The sequence below is a fragment of the Pseudorca crassidens genome, chromosome 11, assembly GCF_039906515.1.
Source record: "Pseudorca crassidens isolate mPseCra1 chromosome 11, mPseCra1.hap1, whole genome shotgun sequence".
NCBI classification, from domain to species: Eukaryota; Metazoa; Chordata; class Mammalia; order Artiodactyla; family Delphinidae; genus Pseudorca; species Pseudorca crassidens.
In genome coordinates, this window is record NC_090306.1 from 65,242,182 (window position 1) to 65,257,919 (window position 15,738).

Consider the following 15,738-nt stretch of genomic DNA (forward strand, 5'->3'; position numbering starts at 1 on the left):
AATGAAATGATTTAATCCATATGAAATCCCTTAGCACACTTCTTGATATACATCAAAACTCTAGTTGAAAGGCAAATGTCCCAAAGTTAATCTTTCAGAACATTTTCAGTTAACACATTTTCTCATTAATCACCATATTTATGATTGATACTCGGGTATCACTCAATTTTCACAATACCTTTGTGAGGGGTATATTATTTTAATTTTATGAAAGAGAAAATTGGACTCAGAAAAAATACATATATGTTAGGGTAAGCCAGGAAATGACCGGGTCTTGGACTGAAATTCTGATTTCCTTGACTCCCAGCGTCCCATTCTCTTTCCTCTGTACCACAGTCTGCAACCAAGAGAAGGCTAGGTCCTCTGGGAGTGAGATATGAGTTGAGTTTTTTATGAAGTAAAGGCAGGAAAAAGATATTGAAACTGAGATTGAAGAGTCAAAGTTACAGTCTTTGAGGGTCAGCCTCATGAGGGACATGAAAGCCTCCGCTTTACAGTGGAAGAAGCTCGTTTATACTACATGGAAGTGGTAAATAGGAAATCAGCATGATTTTCTGTTTCTCCTATGCAATAGAATTGCCTCTCACATTTTTCTGTATATACCAGCTACTCAATCCTTTTTAGAATCTCTTCAGTAGAGGACTGTAAGTCATTTCCCTTTTTTTGTCACATTTTCTCCACCCGCATATATGTTGTTTCTTGCCTTTTTTAAAAAAAATCTAATTTTTTTGTACTGGTTGTTTTATTTCCTACAGTGATTTGGATTCCTATCCAAATTTCTTCCTGATTTTTGTTAATTTAAGCTGACGTTATAAACCTAGACTCTTGCTTTCTGTCTCCTGTTGTAAATTATCCCTTTTACTTTAAAGCATTGCATTTGGTGATCAGCTCTGTGTGTATACCTAAAACAATTACTGGTATTTAGGTGTATTTTAACTTTAATGTCAGCTTTTTTTTTTTATGACATTTTTCTTAATTAATCCTTGGCCTCATGTTCCCACCCCATTGTTTTGCACTGGGTTAGATTTTTTCTGGAAGAATATTTAGATGGCTGTTATATTTTCTGAGTCCTTCCATAGCTGAGATTGTCTTTTAGTTGACTTCACACATTAATGACAACTTTGCCAGGTATTGAATTCTGACACCATTACCCTTTAATTTGTAATGGTAAAGATACTGCTACATAGTGTTCTATGATTGAGTGTTACTGAAAGAAGACTGTATGCAACTTGATTTTATTCCATTTTGGGCCATCTGACTCTTCCTTATTTTGTAATTTGAAAATTATACTAAGTATGATTTTGTTGATTAGGTTTTCTTAGGACATGAAGCACATTATGAATTTTCAGACTCAGGCCTTTCTTCCTTTTATTTTTATTTTTATTGGTGCAAAATTTACATAGAGTGAAATACAAAAATCTGTTGCAAAATATTTGGGTTGTTATCAGTTTGGGGGTATTATGAACTAAACTTCTATGAACATTCTTATGCAAGTCTTCTATGTACATACGTTTTTATTTCTCTGGGAAAATATATGGGCAGTGGAGTAGGTGGATTTTTAACACTGTTAGAAACTGCCAAACTGTTTTCAGAAACAGTTGTACCATTTTACACCACTGTCAGAAATGTATGAGAATTCTAGTTGTTTCACATCCACAGTTTGGGATTGTCAGTATTGTTTTATTTTATCCATTATAATTTGTAGTATGTACTTGTTTGGTTTAATTTTGCATTTCTCTAATGTCTGATGGTATTGCACAAAATCCTCTTTCTCATTGCTATTTGAGTATCTCAGTTGTGAGTTGTCTAAGTCTTTTGCCCATTTTTATTGTATTGTTTGTCTTTTTATTTTGAATTGTAGGAATTTCTTATATATTCTGGATATACATACCTTGTTATATATTAGTACTGTGAATATTTTCTTCCAGTCTATGGTTTGCCTATTCATTTACATAATGGTCTTTTGATGAGCAGTAGTTTTACATTTCTGATAAAGTCTAATTTTTCAATGTTTTCTTTTATGGTTATTGCTTTGTAAAAAATAATTTCCTTACCTCAACTATACTTGTGAAAATATTCTTCTGTGTTTTATTCTAGAAGCTTTATAACTTTAGCTTATAAATTTGGTCCTGCACTCTATTCTGAATTGATTCTTTGTATGTTATGGCAGGCAAAGATCAAGATTCTCCACATGAATAGCCAATTATTTTTCTGCTATTTTTTGAAAAGAATTTCCTTCCCCCCATTGAATTGATTTTTCCCTTTGTCAGAAGTCTTTAGAACATATAAGGGGGAGTCCATTCTGTATTCCTCAGTCTGTCCCAATACGTTACAGTATTTGTCTGTTTTTATGGCAATACAGTACTATCTTGAATACTGTAGCTTTATAGGAAGTCTTGTAATCAGATAATATTAATCCTCAACTTGGTTCTTTTTCAAGTTTGGGGCTTTTTTAGATGCTTAGAATTTTCATATGTAAATATTAGAAATGGCTTGTCAATGTCACAAGTAAAGCCTTATATGAGCAAAGTTTTCTGCTATTATTATTTTGGTTATTTTCTGTCTTTCTGGAATTCTGGAATTCCTATGAACCACAGGTTGAAGCACCAGGATCTCTCTCTCCTCCTCTCTCTCTCTCTCACCTATTTTCTCTCATAGTTTACATTTTTTAGGGCTTTCATGGGAGTTCTGGGTGAATTTCTCATATTTATCTTACAATGGTTTGATTTTCTGTGTTTAACTGCCTCCATTGTGGCTTTAATTTAGTGACTTTGCTTTCATTTTTCAATGAGTTTTTAGTCTTAGATTTGTCCTCTTACTGCACTATCAACTCACTGGTCCCTTAAAACTTGCTGATGCACGGATTAGACATTTTCTAAAGGCTTATTTGATCCTGGTAGTAAATCAATATTTGAGGTAGCCAGCTACTTCCTCAAAAGAAGGAAGATGTCTGGGCTGGTTTATTTTCTTTTTTCAGCTAGTACAGTGTCTGGCACATGCTAGATACTTAAAAAATACCTGTTGAGTCAATGGATGTGTCATTTTTCTAAGTGCTTCCCTTCACTTATACCCTTAAAAATTTTAGGTCTCATGATTTTTTAGTTTTCTTTTACTTCCAGAAGGTTATCTATGCTTGTCAACCTTTGCAGGAGTTGAGTGGTTACTAATAGAAATTGGTATGCTTCATCTTCTCCCAAAATGTTCTGCAGAGTTCCTTCAAGTCTAAACAGAAGGAGGTAGGGAAGAAGCAAACAACCAAATCAACAAAAATACCACAGTAAATTACCAGTATGACAGGGTCAGAGAGGGAGCTGGGTCTTGGGGACATCATGGCACAGAGCTATGTCTCTGTGCAATATTATGAATTAGTTGTTTCCCATATTTCGTATGCCTACTTCCATGACTGCTTTGGTTCTACCTGTGCTAGAAGCAAACCATGCAACCTTCCATTGTTGGCCCTGTGGTCCTGTGCTGTTAGTCTATAACAGCAGACAGAAGAAATCTACCCATGGTCATGTTTTCTGCCCTTGTCTCTAGATGTTCCCTATAGTTAATAAGCATGGTTGAAACATACCCTTACTTATTACCCAATATTTTGATTGCCACAGGAGCTGTCCATACTTTTTTATTTCTGATATGGAGCGATGGAGATCTCCTCTAGTACATAGTGCTAAGGCAACATTTCCAATTTGAATATTCCATTGGTCAGGCTGCTGCAGGCAGCCTGGTTTTAGGAAGACCAGCTAGGTGGCTGACAGAGTCTTGGTGCTCCAGCCGGGTGGCAGGCCTGAGCCTCAGAGTTGGGAGAGTCAAGTTCAGGACATTGGTCCACCAGAGACCTCCTGGCCCCATGTAATATTAACGGCAAAAGCTCTCTCAGAGATCTCCATCACTGAGGCCCAGCTCCACTCAATGACCAGCAAGCTACAGTGCTGGAAACCCTATGCCAAACAATTAGCAAGACAGGAACACAACCCCACCCATTAGCAGAGAGGCTGCCTAAAATCATAATAAGTTCACAGACAACCGAAAACACACCACCAGATGCAGTCCTGCCCACCAGAAAGACAAGATCCAGCATCATCCAACAGAACACAGGCACCAGTCCCCTCCACCAGGAGGCCTCCACAACCCACTGAATCAGCCTTAGCCACTGGGGGCAGACACCAAAAACAATGGGAACTGTGAAGCTGCAGTGTGCAGAAAGGAGACCCCAAACACAGTAAGTTAAGCAAAATGAGAACACAGAGAAATACACAGCAGATGAAGGAGCAAGGTAAAAACCCACCAGACCAAACAAAAGAAGGGGAAATAGGGAGGCTACCTGAAAAAGAATTCAGAGTAATGATAGTAAAGATGATCCAAAATCTTGGAAATAGAATGGAGAAAATACAAGAAACGTTTAACAAGGACCTAGAAGAACTAAAGAGCAAAAAAAAAAAAATGATGAATAACACAATAAATGAAATTTAAAATTCTCTAGAAGGAATCAATAGCAAAATAACTGAGGCAGAAGAATGGATAAGTGACCTGGAAGATAAAATAGTGGAAATAACTACTGCAGAGCAGAATAAAGGAAAAAGAATGAAAAGAATTGAGGACAGTCTCAGAGACCTCTGGGACAACATTAAATGCACCAACATTCCAATTATAGGGGTCCCAGAAGAAGAAGAGAAAAAAAAAAGGGACTGAGAAAATATTTTAAGAGATTATAGACGAAAACTTCCCTAATTTGGGAAAGGAAATAGTCAGTCAAGTCCAGAAAGTGCAGAGAGTCCCATACAGGATAAATCCAAGGAGAAACATGCCAAGACACAGATTAATCAAACTATCAAAAATTAAATACAAATAAAAATATTAAAAGCAGCAAGGGAAAAGCAACAAATAATATACAAGGGAATCCCCATAAGGTTAACAGCTGATCTTTCAGCAGAAACTCTGCAAGCCAGAAGGGAGTGGCAGGACATATTTAAAGTGATGAAAGAGAAAAACATACAACCAAGATTACTCTACACAGAGGGATCTCATTCACTTTTGATGGAGAAATTAAAACCTTTACAGACAAGCAGAAGCTAAGAGAATTCAGAACGACCAACCAGCTTTACAACAAATGCTAAAAGAACTTCTCTAGGCAGGAAACACAAGATAAGGCAAAGACCTACAATAACAAACCCAAAACAATTAAGAAAATGGTAATAGGAACACACATATCGATAACTACCTTAAATGTAAATGGATTAAATGCTCCAACCAAAAGACATAGACTGGCTGGATGAATACAAAAACAAGACCCATATGTATGTTGTCTACAAGAGACCCACTTCAGACCTAGGGACACATACAGACTGAAAGTGAGAGGATGGAAAAGATATTCCATGCAAATGGAAATCAAAAGAAAGCTGGAGTAGAAATTCTCCTATCAGACAAAATAGACTTTAAAATAAAGACTATTACAAGAGACAAGGACACTACATAACGATCAAGGGATCGATCCAAGAAGAAGATATAACCATTGTACATATTTATGCACCCAGCATAGGAGCACCTCAATACTTAAGGCAAATACTAACAGCCATAAAAGGGGAAGTCAACAGTAACACAATCATAGTAGGGGACTTTAACACCCCACTTTCACCAATGGACAGATTATGCAAAATGAAAATAAATAAGGAAGCACAAGCTTTAAATGATACATTAAACAAGATGAACTTAATTGATATTTTTAGGACATTCTATCCAAAAACAACACAATACACTTTCTTCTCAAGTGCTCATGGAACATTCTCCAGAATAGATCATATCTTGGGTCACAAATCAAGCCTTGGTAAATTGAAGAAAATTGAAATCGTATTAAGTACCTTTTCCGACCACAATGCTAAGAGACCAGATATCAATTACAAGAAAAAAATTTGTTAAAAATACAAACACATGAAGGTTAAACAGTACTCTACTAAATAACCAAGAGATCAGATGAAGTAATCAAAGAGGAAATCAAAAAATACCTAGAAACAAATGACAATGAAAACACGATGACCCAAAACATATGGGATGTAGCAAAAGCAGTTCTGAGAGGGAAGTTTATAGCAATATAGTCCTACCTCAAGAAACAAGAAACATCACAAATAAACAACCTAACCTTACACCTAAAGGAATTAGAGAAAGAAGAACAAAAAAACCCCAAAGTTAGCAGAAGGAAAGAAATCATAAAGATCAGATCAGAGGTAAATGGAAAAGAAATGAAGGAAATGTAGCAAAGATCAATAAAACTAAAAGCTGGTTCTTTGAGAAGATAAACAAAATTGATAAACCACTAGCCAGACTCAACAAGAAAAAAAGGGAGAAGACTCAAATCAATAGAATTAGGAATGAAAAAGGAGAAGTAACAACTGACACTGCAGAAATACAAAGGGTCATGAGAGATTACTACAAGCAACTCTATGCCAATAAAATGGACAACCTGGAAGAAATGGACAAGTTCTTAGAAAAACACAACCTTCCTAGACTGAACCAGGAAGAAATAGAGAATATAAACAGACCAATCACAAGCATTGAAATTGAAACTGTGATTAAAAATCTTCCAAGAAACAAAAGCCCAGGACCAGATGGCTTCACAGGCGAATTCTATCAAACATTTAGAGAAGAGCTAACACCTATCCTTCTCAAACTCTTCCAAAATATAGCAGAGGGAGGAACACTCCCAAACTCATTCTATGAGGCCACCATCACCCTGATACCAAAACCAGACAAAAATGTCACAAAGAAAGAAAACTACAGGCCAATATCACTGATGAACATAGATGCAAAAATCCTCAACAAAATACTAGCAAACAGAATCCAACAGCACATTAAAAGGATCATACACCATGATCAAGTGGGGTTTATCCCAGGAAGAATCCCAAGGATTCTTCAATATATGCAAATCAATCAATGTGATACACCATATTAACAAATTGAAGGAGAAAAACCATATGATCATGTCAATAGATGCAGAAAAAGCTTTTGACAAAATTCAACACCCATTTATGATAAAAACCCTCCAGGAAGTAGGCATAGAGGGAACATACCTCAACATAATAAAGGCCATGTATGACAAACCCATAGCCAACATCATTCTCAATGGTGAAAAACTGAAACCATTTCCACTAAGATCAGGAAAAGACAAGGTTGCCCACTCTCAACACCATTATTCAACATAGTTTTGGAAGTTTTAGCCACAGCAATCAGAGAAGAAAAAGAAATAAAAGGAATCCAAATTGGAAAAGAAGAAGTAAAACTGTCACTGTTTGCAGATGACATGATACTATACATAGAGGATCCCAAAGATGCTACTGGAAAGCTCCTAGAGCTACTCAATGAATTTGGTAAAGTAGCGGGATATAAAATTAATGCACAGAAATCTCTTCCATTCCTGTACACTAATGGCAAAAAATCTGAAAGAGAAATTAAGGAAACACTCCCATTTACCATTGCAACAAAAAGAATAAAATACCAAGGAATAAACCTACCTAAAGAGACAAAACACCCATATACAGAAAACTGTAAGACACTGATGAAAGAAATTAAAGATGTTACAAACACATGGAGACATATACCATGTTCTTGGATTGGAAGAGTCAACATTGTGAAAATGACTCTACTACCCAAAGCAATCTACAGATTCAGTGCAATTCCTATCAAACTACCAATGGCATTTTTCACAGAACTAGAACAAAAAATTTCACAATTTGTGTGGAAACACAAAAGAGCCCGAGTAGCCAAAGCAGTCTTGAGAAAGAAAAACGGGGCTGGAGGAATCAGGCTCCCTGACTTCAGACTATACTACAAAGCCACAGTAATCAAGACAGTATGGTGCTGGCACAAAAACAGAAACATAGATCAATGGAACAGGATAGAAAGCCCAGAGATAAACCCATGCACATATGGTCACCTTATTTTTGATAAAGGAGGCAAGAATATACAGTGGAAAAAGACAGCCTCTTCAATATGTGGTGCTGCGAAACCTGAACAGCTACATGTAAAGAATGAAATTAGAACACTTCCTAACACCATACACAAAAATAAACTCAAAATGGATTAAAGACCTAAATGTAAGGCCAGACACTATAAAATCTTAGAGGAAAACATAGGCAGAACACTCTATGACATAAATCACAGCTAGATGCTTTTTGCCCCACCTCCTAGAGAAATGGAAATAAAAACAAAAATTAAAAATTGGGACTTAATGAAACTTAAAAGCTTTTGCACAGCAAAGGAAACCATAAACAAGACAAAAAGACAACCCTCAGAATGGGAGAAAATATTTGCAAACGAAACAGCTGACAAAGGATTAATCTCCAAAATATACAGGAAGCTCATGCAGCTCAATATGAAAAAAACAAACAACCCAATCCAAAAATGGGCAGAAGACCTAAATAGACATTTCTCCAAAGAAGATATACAGATTGCCAGAAACACATGAAAGGATGCTCAACATCACTAATCATTAGAGAAATGCAAATCAAAAGTACAATGAGGTATCACCTCACACCAGTCAGAATGGCCATCGTAAAAAAATCAACAAACAGTAAATGCTGAAGAGGATGTGGAGAAAAGGGAACCCTCTTGCACTTTTGGTGGGAATGTAAATTGATAGAGCCACTATGGAGAACAGTATGGAGGTTCCTTAAAAATCTAAATATAGAACTACCATACTACCCAGCTATCCCACTACTGGGCATATACCCTGAGAAAACCATAATTCAAAAAGAGTCATGCACCACAATGTTCAATGCAGCTGTATTTACAATAGCCAGGACATGGAAGCAACCTAGGTGTCCATCAGTGGATGAATAAATAAAGAAGATATGGCACATATATACAATGGAACATTATTCATCCATAAAAAGAAACGAAATTGAGTTATATGTAGTGAGTTGGATGGACCTAGAGTCTCTTATACAGAGTGAAGTAAGTCAGAAGGAGGAAAACAAATTGTGTATGCTAACATATATATATGGAATCTAAAAAAAAAAAACACAACAAATAAATGGTTCTGAAGAACCTAGGGACAGGACAGGAATAAAGATGCAGACATAGAGAATGGACTTGAGGACGTGGGGAGGGGGAAGGTTAAGCTGAGATGAAGTGAGCGAGTGGCAGAGACATATATACACTACCAAATGAAAAACAGATAGCTAGTGGGAAGCAGCCGCATAGCACAGGGAGATCAGCTCGGTGCTTTCTGTCCACCCAGAGGGGTGGGATAGGGAGGGTGGGAGGGAGATGCAAGAGGGAGGAGATATGGGGATATATGTATATGTATAGCTCATTCACTTTTTTATACAGCAGAAACTAACACACCATTGTAAAGCAATTATACTCCAATAAAGATGTTAAAAAAATATATTCCATTGGTCACTTCAGTAGGATTTTAGAAGGAGAGCTAGATGCATGTGCTTACGTAGTTATCTTTCCCAGAAGTCACGTAGACTTTGAATGCCCTAGTCTAGCACAGCAGCTTATTTTATAGCTTGAAATAAGAATGCAGTTCTCAACTTTCTTTGGGTCCCCAGCTGTGCCAGAATGACTGAGAGAAGGTTTTTCCTCTGCCCCAGACCTAAAAATATCTTTCACCTAATGATAGGGCCCATGTTTTTAACCAAGTATTTTCCTGAATTCACAGCTTAAAATGTTCCTATTAAGTTTTTTTTCTTCCAGAATAAATTATTTTACTTCTGAAAACACAGCTATAGATGAATCAGTGACCTCTGCCACAGAAATGTGCGTTTAGTGGCACTTTTCTTATGTACTGGGACTGGAAATAACATCCTTTGCTGGGTTTCTTTAGTCAAGAAAGGTTGAATGTCAGAACACTTGAGTTCTGTTTTTCTGACTTTTTAGCTTTCTTACTGCATCTGTGCCTGAGGCAGAAGGAACAGAAGCAGAAAAATAAAATGACTGTATTTTGCATAGAAGGAAAATGTCCTGTACCGATCCATCCTGGAGAACAATGGATTGGTCACCGTGTAAATGTTTCTTACTAGGGAAGATTTTATTTTTATGCTGCTATACAACTCCTCTGCCCATCAGAGGTGTTCCTGAGAGTAGATTAACTTCATTATAAATTTCCAACACAACAAATTTAAACAGCTAGAACTTAAGCTGGCAATTCAATCACCTGACAGCTAAAAAAGGCTGCATTGCAGAGAGACCAGTACATCTACTTGATGTGGCAAATGGATGGTCTTATTCACCGTGATTTACCTGCTGTTTTGTGTGAACTTTCTTTTGTCAAATTGATGGGAGACACAAGCTGTTTGACCAACACTGAAGAGAAATTACTGTATTGAACCTCTTACTTTATGTTGAGTGCCTTGCTGGACTCAGTGGAGGATACAAAAGTGCATAAAATATAGTACTTACAAGATAGACAGGAAATCTTACAGTCTGTGTAGCTTTTATCTGTTCTAACACATTTAAAAAAGTTAAATTCGGGCTTCCCTGGTGGCGCAGTGGTTGAGAGTCCGCCTGCCGATGCAGGGGACATGGGTTCGTGCCCCGGTCCGGGAAGATCCCACATGCCGCGGAGCAGCTGGGCCGTGAGCCATGGCCACTGAGCCTGCGCGTCCGGAGCCTGTGCTCCACAACGGGAGAGGCCACAACAGTGAGAGGCCCGCATACCGCAGAAAAAAAAAAAAAAGTTAAGTTCAAGTCTAGATTAGAAATCTCTTTACCTAGGCCTTTTAAAAAGTTCATAGTCTTTCTCTGGCCAGACTATTTTTTGAAGATGAGGAGAATTGGACATTTGTGTTTAACAATTAAATAGAACTGATTTTACTCATGGGTTAGACTTTCTTGTTTGACTAGTGAATTGAACATGTCAGGCATGGGAGTAGATAAGTAATCCCTGCCCTGAAGTGCATTCTCTTTTAGTGAGTGCAATAACAAGTAAACCAATAATAGCGTGGTAAGTGGTTTAGTAGTGGTCTGCAGACATTTTTCTATGGGTACATCACCTAACTTAGAGTATCAGAAAGGGTTCCTGAGAAGTAGGGATAGTTTTCTATGCTTTGAAAGTTGAGAAGGCTGTGCTCAGGATTCCACATTCGCCACCCATTCATGGATTGCAGGATTTGAACATACTTTAGTCTCTTCTATCTTAAAAAAGTCTTCCTGGGGTCCTCTAAGACCTTGCAGCTGTTGCCCCATCAGGCCTCTCCTCTTCACAGCCAGACCGCCTTATCTCCCCTGGAGTCTTCATTTGAGCATCATTTACTTCCACTCACACCATTTCATTCATTGGTTCTTGTCAAGACCACCAAGGACCTAAAGACTTTAAAGGACAATATTCAGTTCCACCTTCCTTGAACTCTTTTTAGTTTTTGGTATGTTTTATCAACTCCTTGATAAACATGCTTTCCCCCTTATATCTGTGAGACCCTCTGACTTTTTTTATTTTAATCACCTTTGGCTACTTCTCATTTTCTTTTGAAGATTTCACCTTCTCTTCCTAATCTTTAAATGCTGAAGCTCCTTACGGTTGCATCCTAGGACACTCTTTCTTCTCTTGTCTCCCTGGACAATTTCATTTTACTTCAAAGACTGTGGTTCATAATTATTGAGTATCTACTCTAACCAGGATTTGTTCTAAGTGATTTAATTATATTTTCTCATTTAATCCTCACAACAGCCCTTTAAGGCAGGTACAATTATTATTCCCATTTTGTAGATCAGGAAATTGAGGCATTGCAAATTCAAATAACATATGAGTACATGGTAGAGTTAGAATTTGAACCCAGGCACTTTTACTTGTCTGTGTGCTAATAGCTGTGCTTGTTTCACGTTGAAGTGATCTGTTTCAGGGTCTATAATCACCACAAGCCTGTAAGAATGTAGAGTTTAGGAGCTGTGTCTAATTCACTGCTACATCCTTATCACCTAGCCTAATGCCTGGCACATAGAAAGTAGTCGTAAATATTTGTTGAAATAAACTAAATCAGTTGGCCATCTTGACATTGTATAGACAGGATTTCATTCCTTCTCTTGGCTCAGAGCTCAGTGGGTATTTAGTGGTAAAGGAATTTATAGCCATTATGGAATGTGTGTGGTAGAGGAAGCCCCAGCTTCCAAACATTACACGTTCTTTGTGAAACATTATCCATTTGGCTGTGGTTTGCTTACCTATGTTCACATGTCTGTGATTAATCACTTTGCTCATCTTGTAGGCTGCCTTAGGCTGATATTACAAGGACTTTAAAGCCATCGTCTTTGGCAGCTGAGCTCTTAGCTGGTCCTCTTCATACTATTAAGAGACACTTGTCCTGATAAGTATCAGAACAGAGGGAAGAAGTTATCAAATCTCTTGGATTTTCTAGTATGTGTGGAAGGAAATTGATAATGGTTCAAGAAGATGACTTTATGATATGTAATGTGTGTGCATATGTCTTTTTTAATGACAATTTCAACTGTATTTTAAAATGTTCTAGAATTTTGGGTGGGTAAAGAAAATTAATAGTGATAGTAATTTTAGTGCTTATAATTACTAATGACTTGATCCGACTTCCTGGAAGCAGTAAACTTTTACATTCTTGCAACGGCACAGAAATAGTTTCTTTTTTTCCCCTTAGCTGTAGAACATGAACCACAGATGGGAAAAGATTCAGGGTTTTTTTCTTTTTTTTCCGCCCCAAAGAAAGCAGAGATTTAGACATAGTAAAACACCCATTATGAAGCATTTTGGGTCAGATCAAGGCTCTAATGTGCGCAGTAATTTATTACAGTAGACGGGTTTCATTTGTGTGTGGACTCTACTGCAGTCCCATAGCATTGGTGCCGGAATGGTTTCTCCACATACCAAAATGTTTAGCAAAGCCACTTGTTTCCCAACCCTCTTATCTTATGCACATGGAAATGGTCAGACTGTAATCTGAGAAAAGAAAGGAAGAGCTTCATAAGTGCTTTGCATTCGACCTTTTAAATTTTAATTTATGGAATAGAGATTATGTTTAATTGGAAAAAGAGAGACTTACTTTTGGAACCTTTGTTCAGTGTGATTAATAAAAAAATAACCTCAACTGCAGTTTTGTCAATAGCAAATGTGAATGTCATAAACCACAACACAGCTGTTTTCTTTTATTTGTTCTTCTATTTAAGTAGTGTGCCATGAACCTCAGAATGAAAACCAGCACGACACAGTTATTTAAGTACTGCTAAAAGGCCTCATACCACTTTTCAAGAAGCATGTAAAACTAAGGCCTGACCTTTCCATGCTCATTAGAATTTGCTACACCTCTTCATGCTACACTGGGGCTTCTGTTTCTGCCGTTGTGGCACAAGTGGCCAAGCAATCCCCCTGTCATTTCTTCCCACTTTGGTTACTGCTGAGTAGCTAACAAAGTAAATGAATTTTAAAAAGTTCAAGTGGGAGGCACATGAAGCAGTGTTTCTATTCTCATGAGAAAGCTTCAACAGAGTCAAGGTAGAGGATAACTGGTGAGAAGTTGTAGAATATGGTTGAAAATGCCAGTGGCCACATTAGTTTGGCTGTGCAATGAAGTCCAAAGTAACAATGACTTAAAAAAAAAATAGAAGTTCATGAGTAATGGCACAAGGGTAAGCAGACCAGGGCTGAAGGCTGCACTTCATCCAGGACCCACACACCTGCATTGTTGTTCTGCCTTCTCAACCTGTGGTATCCGTCTTATGGTCTGAAATAGCTGCTTCAACTTTCACTGCCATGTCTGCCTTCTAGCTACAGTGAGGGAAGAAGGTGAAGTGGAGAGAATGCTTCTTTCCTTTACTGTCATGATGCGGAAGTTGTCCCAATCATTTCCACTCACATCACACCAGCCAGAACTTAGTTACATGAACCAACCTAGCTGTAAGGAAATTTGGGAAATTTAGTCTTCAGTTGAATGGCCATCTGCCTGGCCAATCAGAGTTTTTACAATTGAGCAAAAAAGGGAAGGATGGATTTTAGAGAGGTAATGGATAATGCTATAATCACTGCTGGTAAAACTGGGGGATAGAGAAATAATATGGTATAGGGGTAAGCAGATGATTATCCTTTAGCTCTGCCAACCTGTAAGTATGTAAGATACAGAAACCAGTTATGGTAAACTGAAGTTGAGAAGATACTTGTTGGCTAGACATAGAGAAGTGATGAAAATTTTGGAGAATGAGGCACAGAACTAGGCTCAAGACAATGCACCCACAGACACATGCAAATCACACCATGGAATGATCTGCTTATAATAGTGCCACTGGTGACATCACCCCTAGACTCTTAGATTCTTGATTTTGTTGTGAATATCATCACTGGAAACTAAGTACTGGACGCTGCCAAAGCTAGAAATGAATTTTAAACTTTCTCTCCTTCTTTGAATCTTTGTGCCAGATTCAAAATCCCACGTTGGGACACCAGAATGTTGAACTTAACACAAGTCTGAACGCTAGCTGTCTGGGAGCACAAGTGTCTGGCCTTCTAGGCGTTGGCAATGGGAGGTCGAGCTGTCTCCTGCGAAGACTGACTTGCACAATGTTGGACCCAAAGCATGGACAGGGGGTTCATTTTTCTGAGCAGCCATTTTAAAAAAATGCCAAAAATGTGCACTATAATGACCAACATATTTTTCAGATTGGGCAAAAATAGCATAAGTGCTTAAGTGCATGGTTTTAGAGTTAGAGAAAGAAGGATTCCAGTCATTGCTCCATAAAATGTATTCATACCTCCTGGGGTTTTGTGGGCAACATTTGTAAAGTAGAGGCTTAATAAATAGAGAAAAAAGGGATAGATTTACACATTAACTTCTAAATGTAGTTTAAAGATTTTTAAATATTTTCTTCCTTTCTAGGTGGTCTTAGTAGTATCTGTCCATCCGTATCATTAACTGATTAGCCATTATTTCAGTTCAGCTAGCCAATAAATATATGGGAATACTCTAAAATTAATTTGGAATTCCATAATAAGCAAGGTTGACAATTGGGCCAATTTTGTGCTCACTCTAAACTTACCCAGATTTATAAGTTAGGTGAAGAAAATATCGTACACTACTTTTTCTAGTGGACTAAAGGCAGAAAACTCAATCTAGAAGTATAAAATAACATTTCAAACACGTATTCCAATAATAGTTCTCTATAGTTATTAAGTGAACAGCTTTGTTTCCTTCTCTCAGAAGTGAATTCTCCTTGACAGTACTTTTGCATTGATAATGTAAGCATGCAAAGCTTGATTGTTTCCACCACCTACTTCACACTTTCTCCTCTAAAAAACATCTTAAGCAGCGTTAGGAAGAACGACAAAGGCAGGCTTAAATACCTCTGCAGGCTGCCAAAAATACAGGTTGGATGGTGTTCAGCACCTGGGAAATTCATTAAGACCATATGGATTGTCAAAAGTTCAGTGTACTTGAGAAGAAAACTCCCTGCAGTGACAGCATTTGTATAAAAAATCATCGTAAACAGTGGCTCTAGGGGATTACTGTGGTCATTCAAAAAGTTGCAGGTTCTGCTGTGAACAGAGAAATTACAAACTAAATGAACTCAGTTGTGGAACAGACAGCCAGGCAAAGAGACAGAACCGGAAAGAGTTCTTTGGGCAAGTGAGATCAATGTCGTCTTGTTTGGCCTTAGTTCCTACGGGTCATATATATATAAAATATGCGTGTAAATATAGGGGTGGTCAATGTACTGAAATAAAATTCAGCTCTTTTTTGTTTGTTTGATTTCTGTTATTGGTGAAAAGACAGATCACCATTTGTC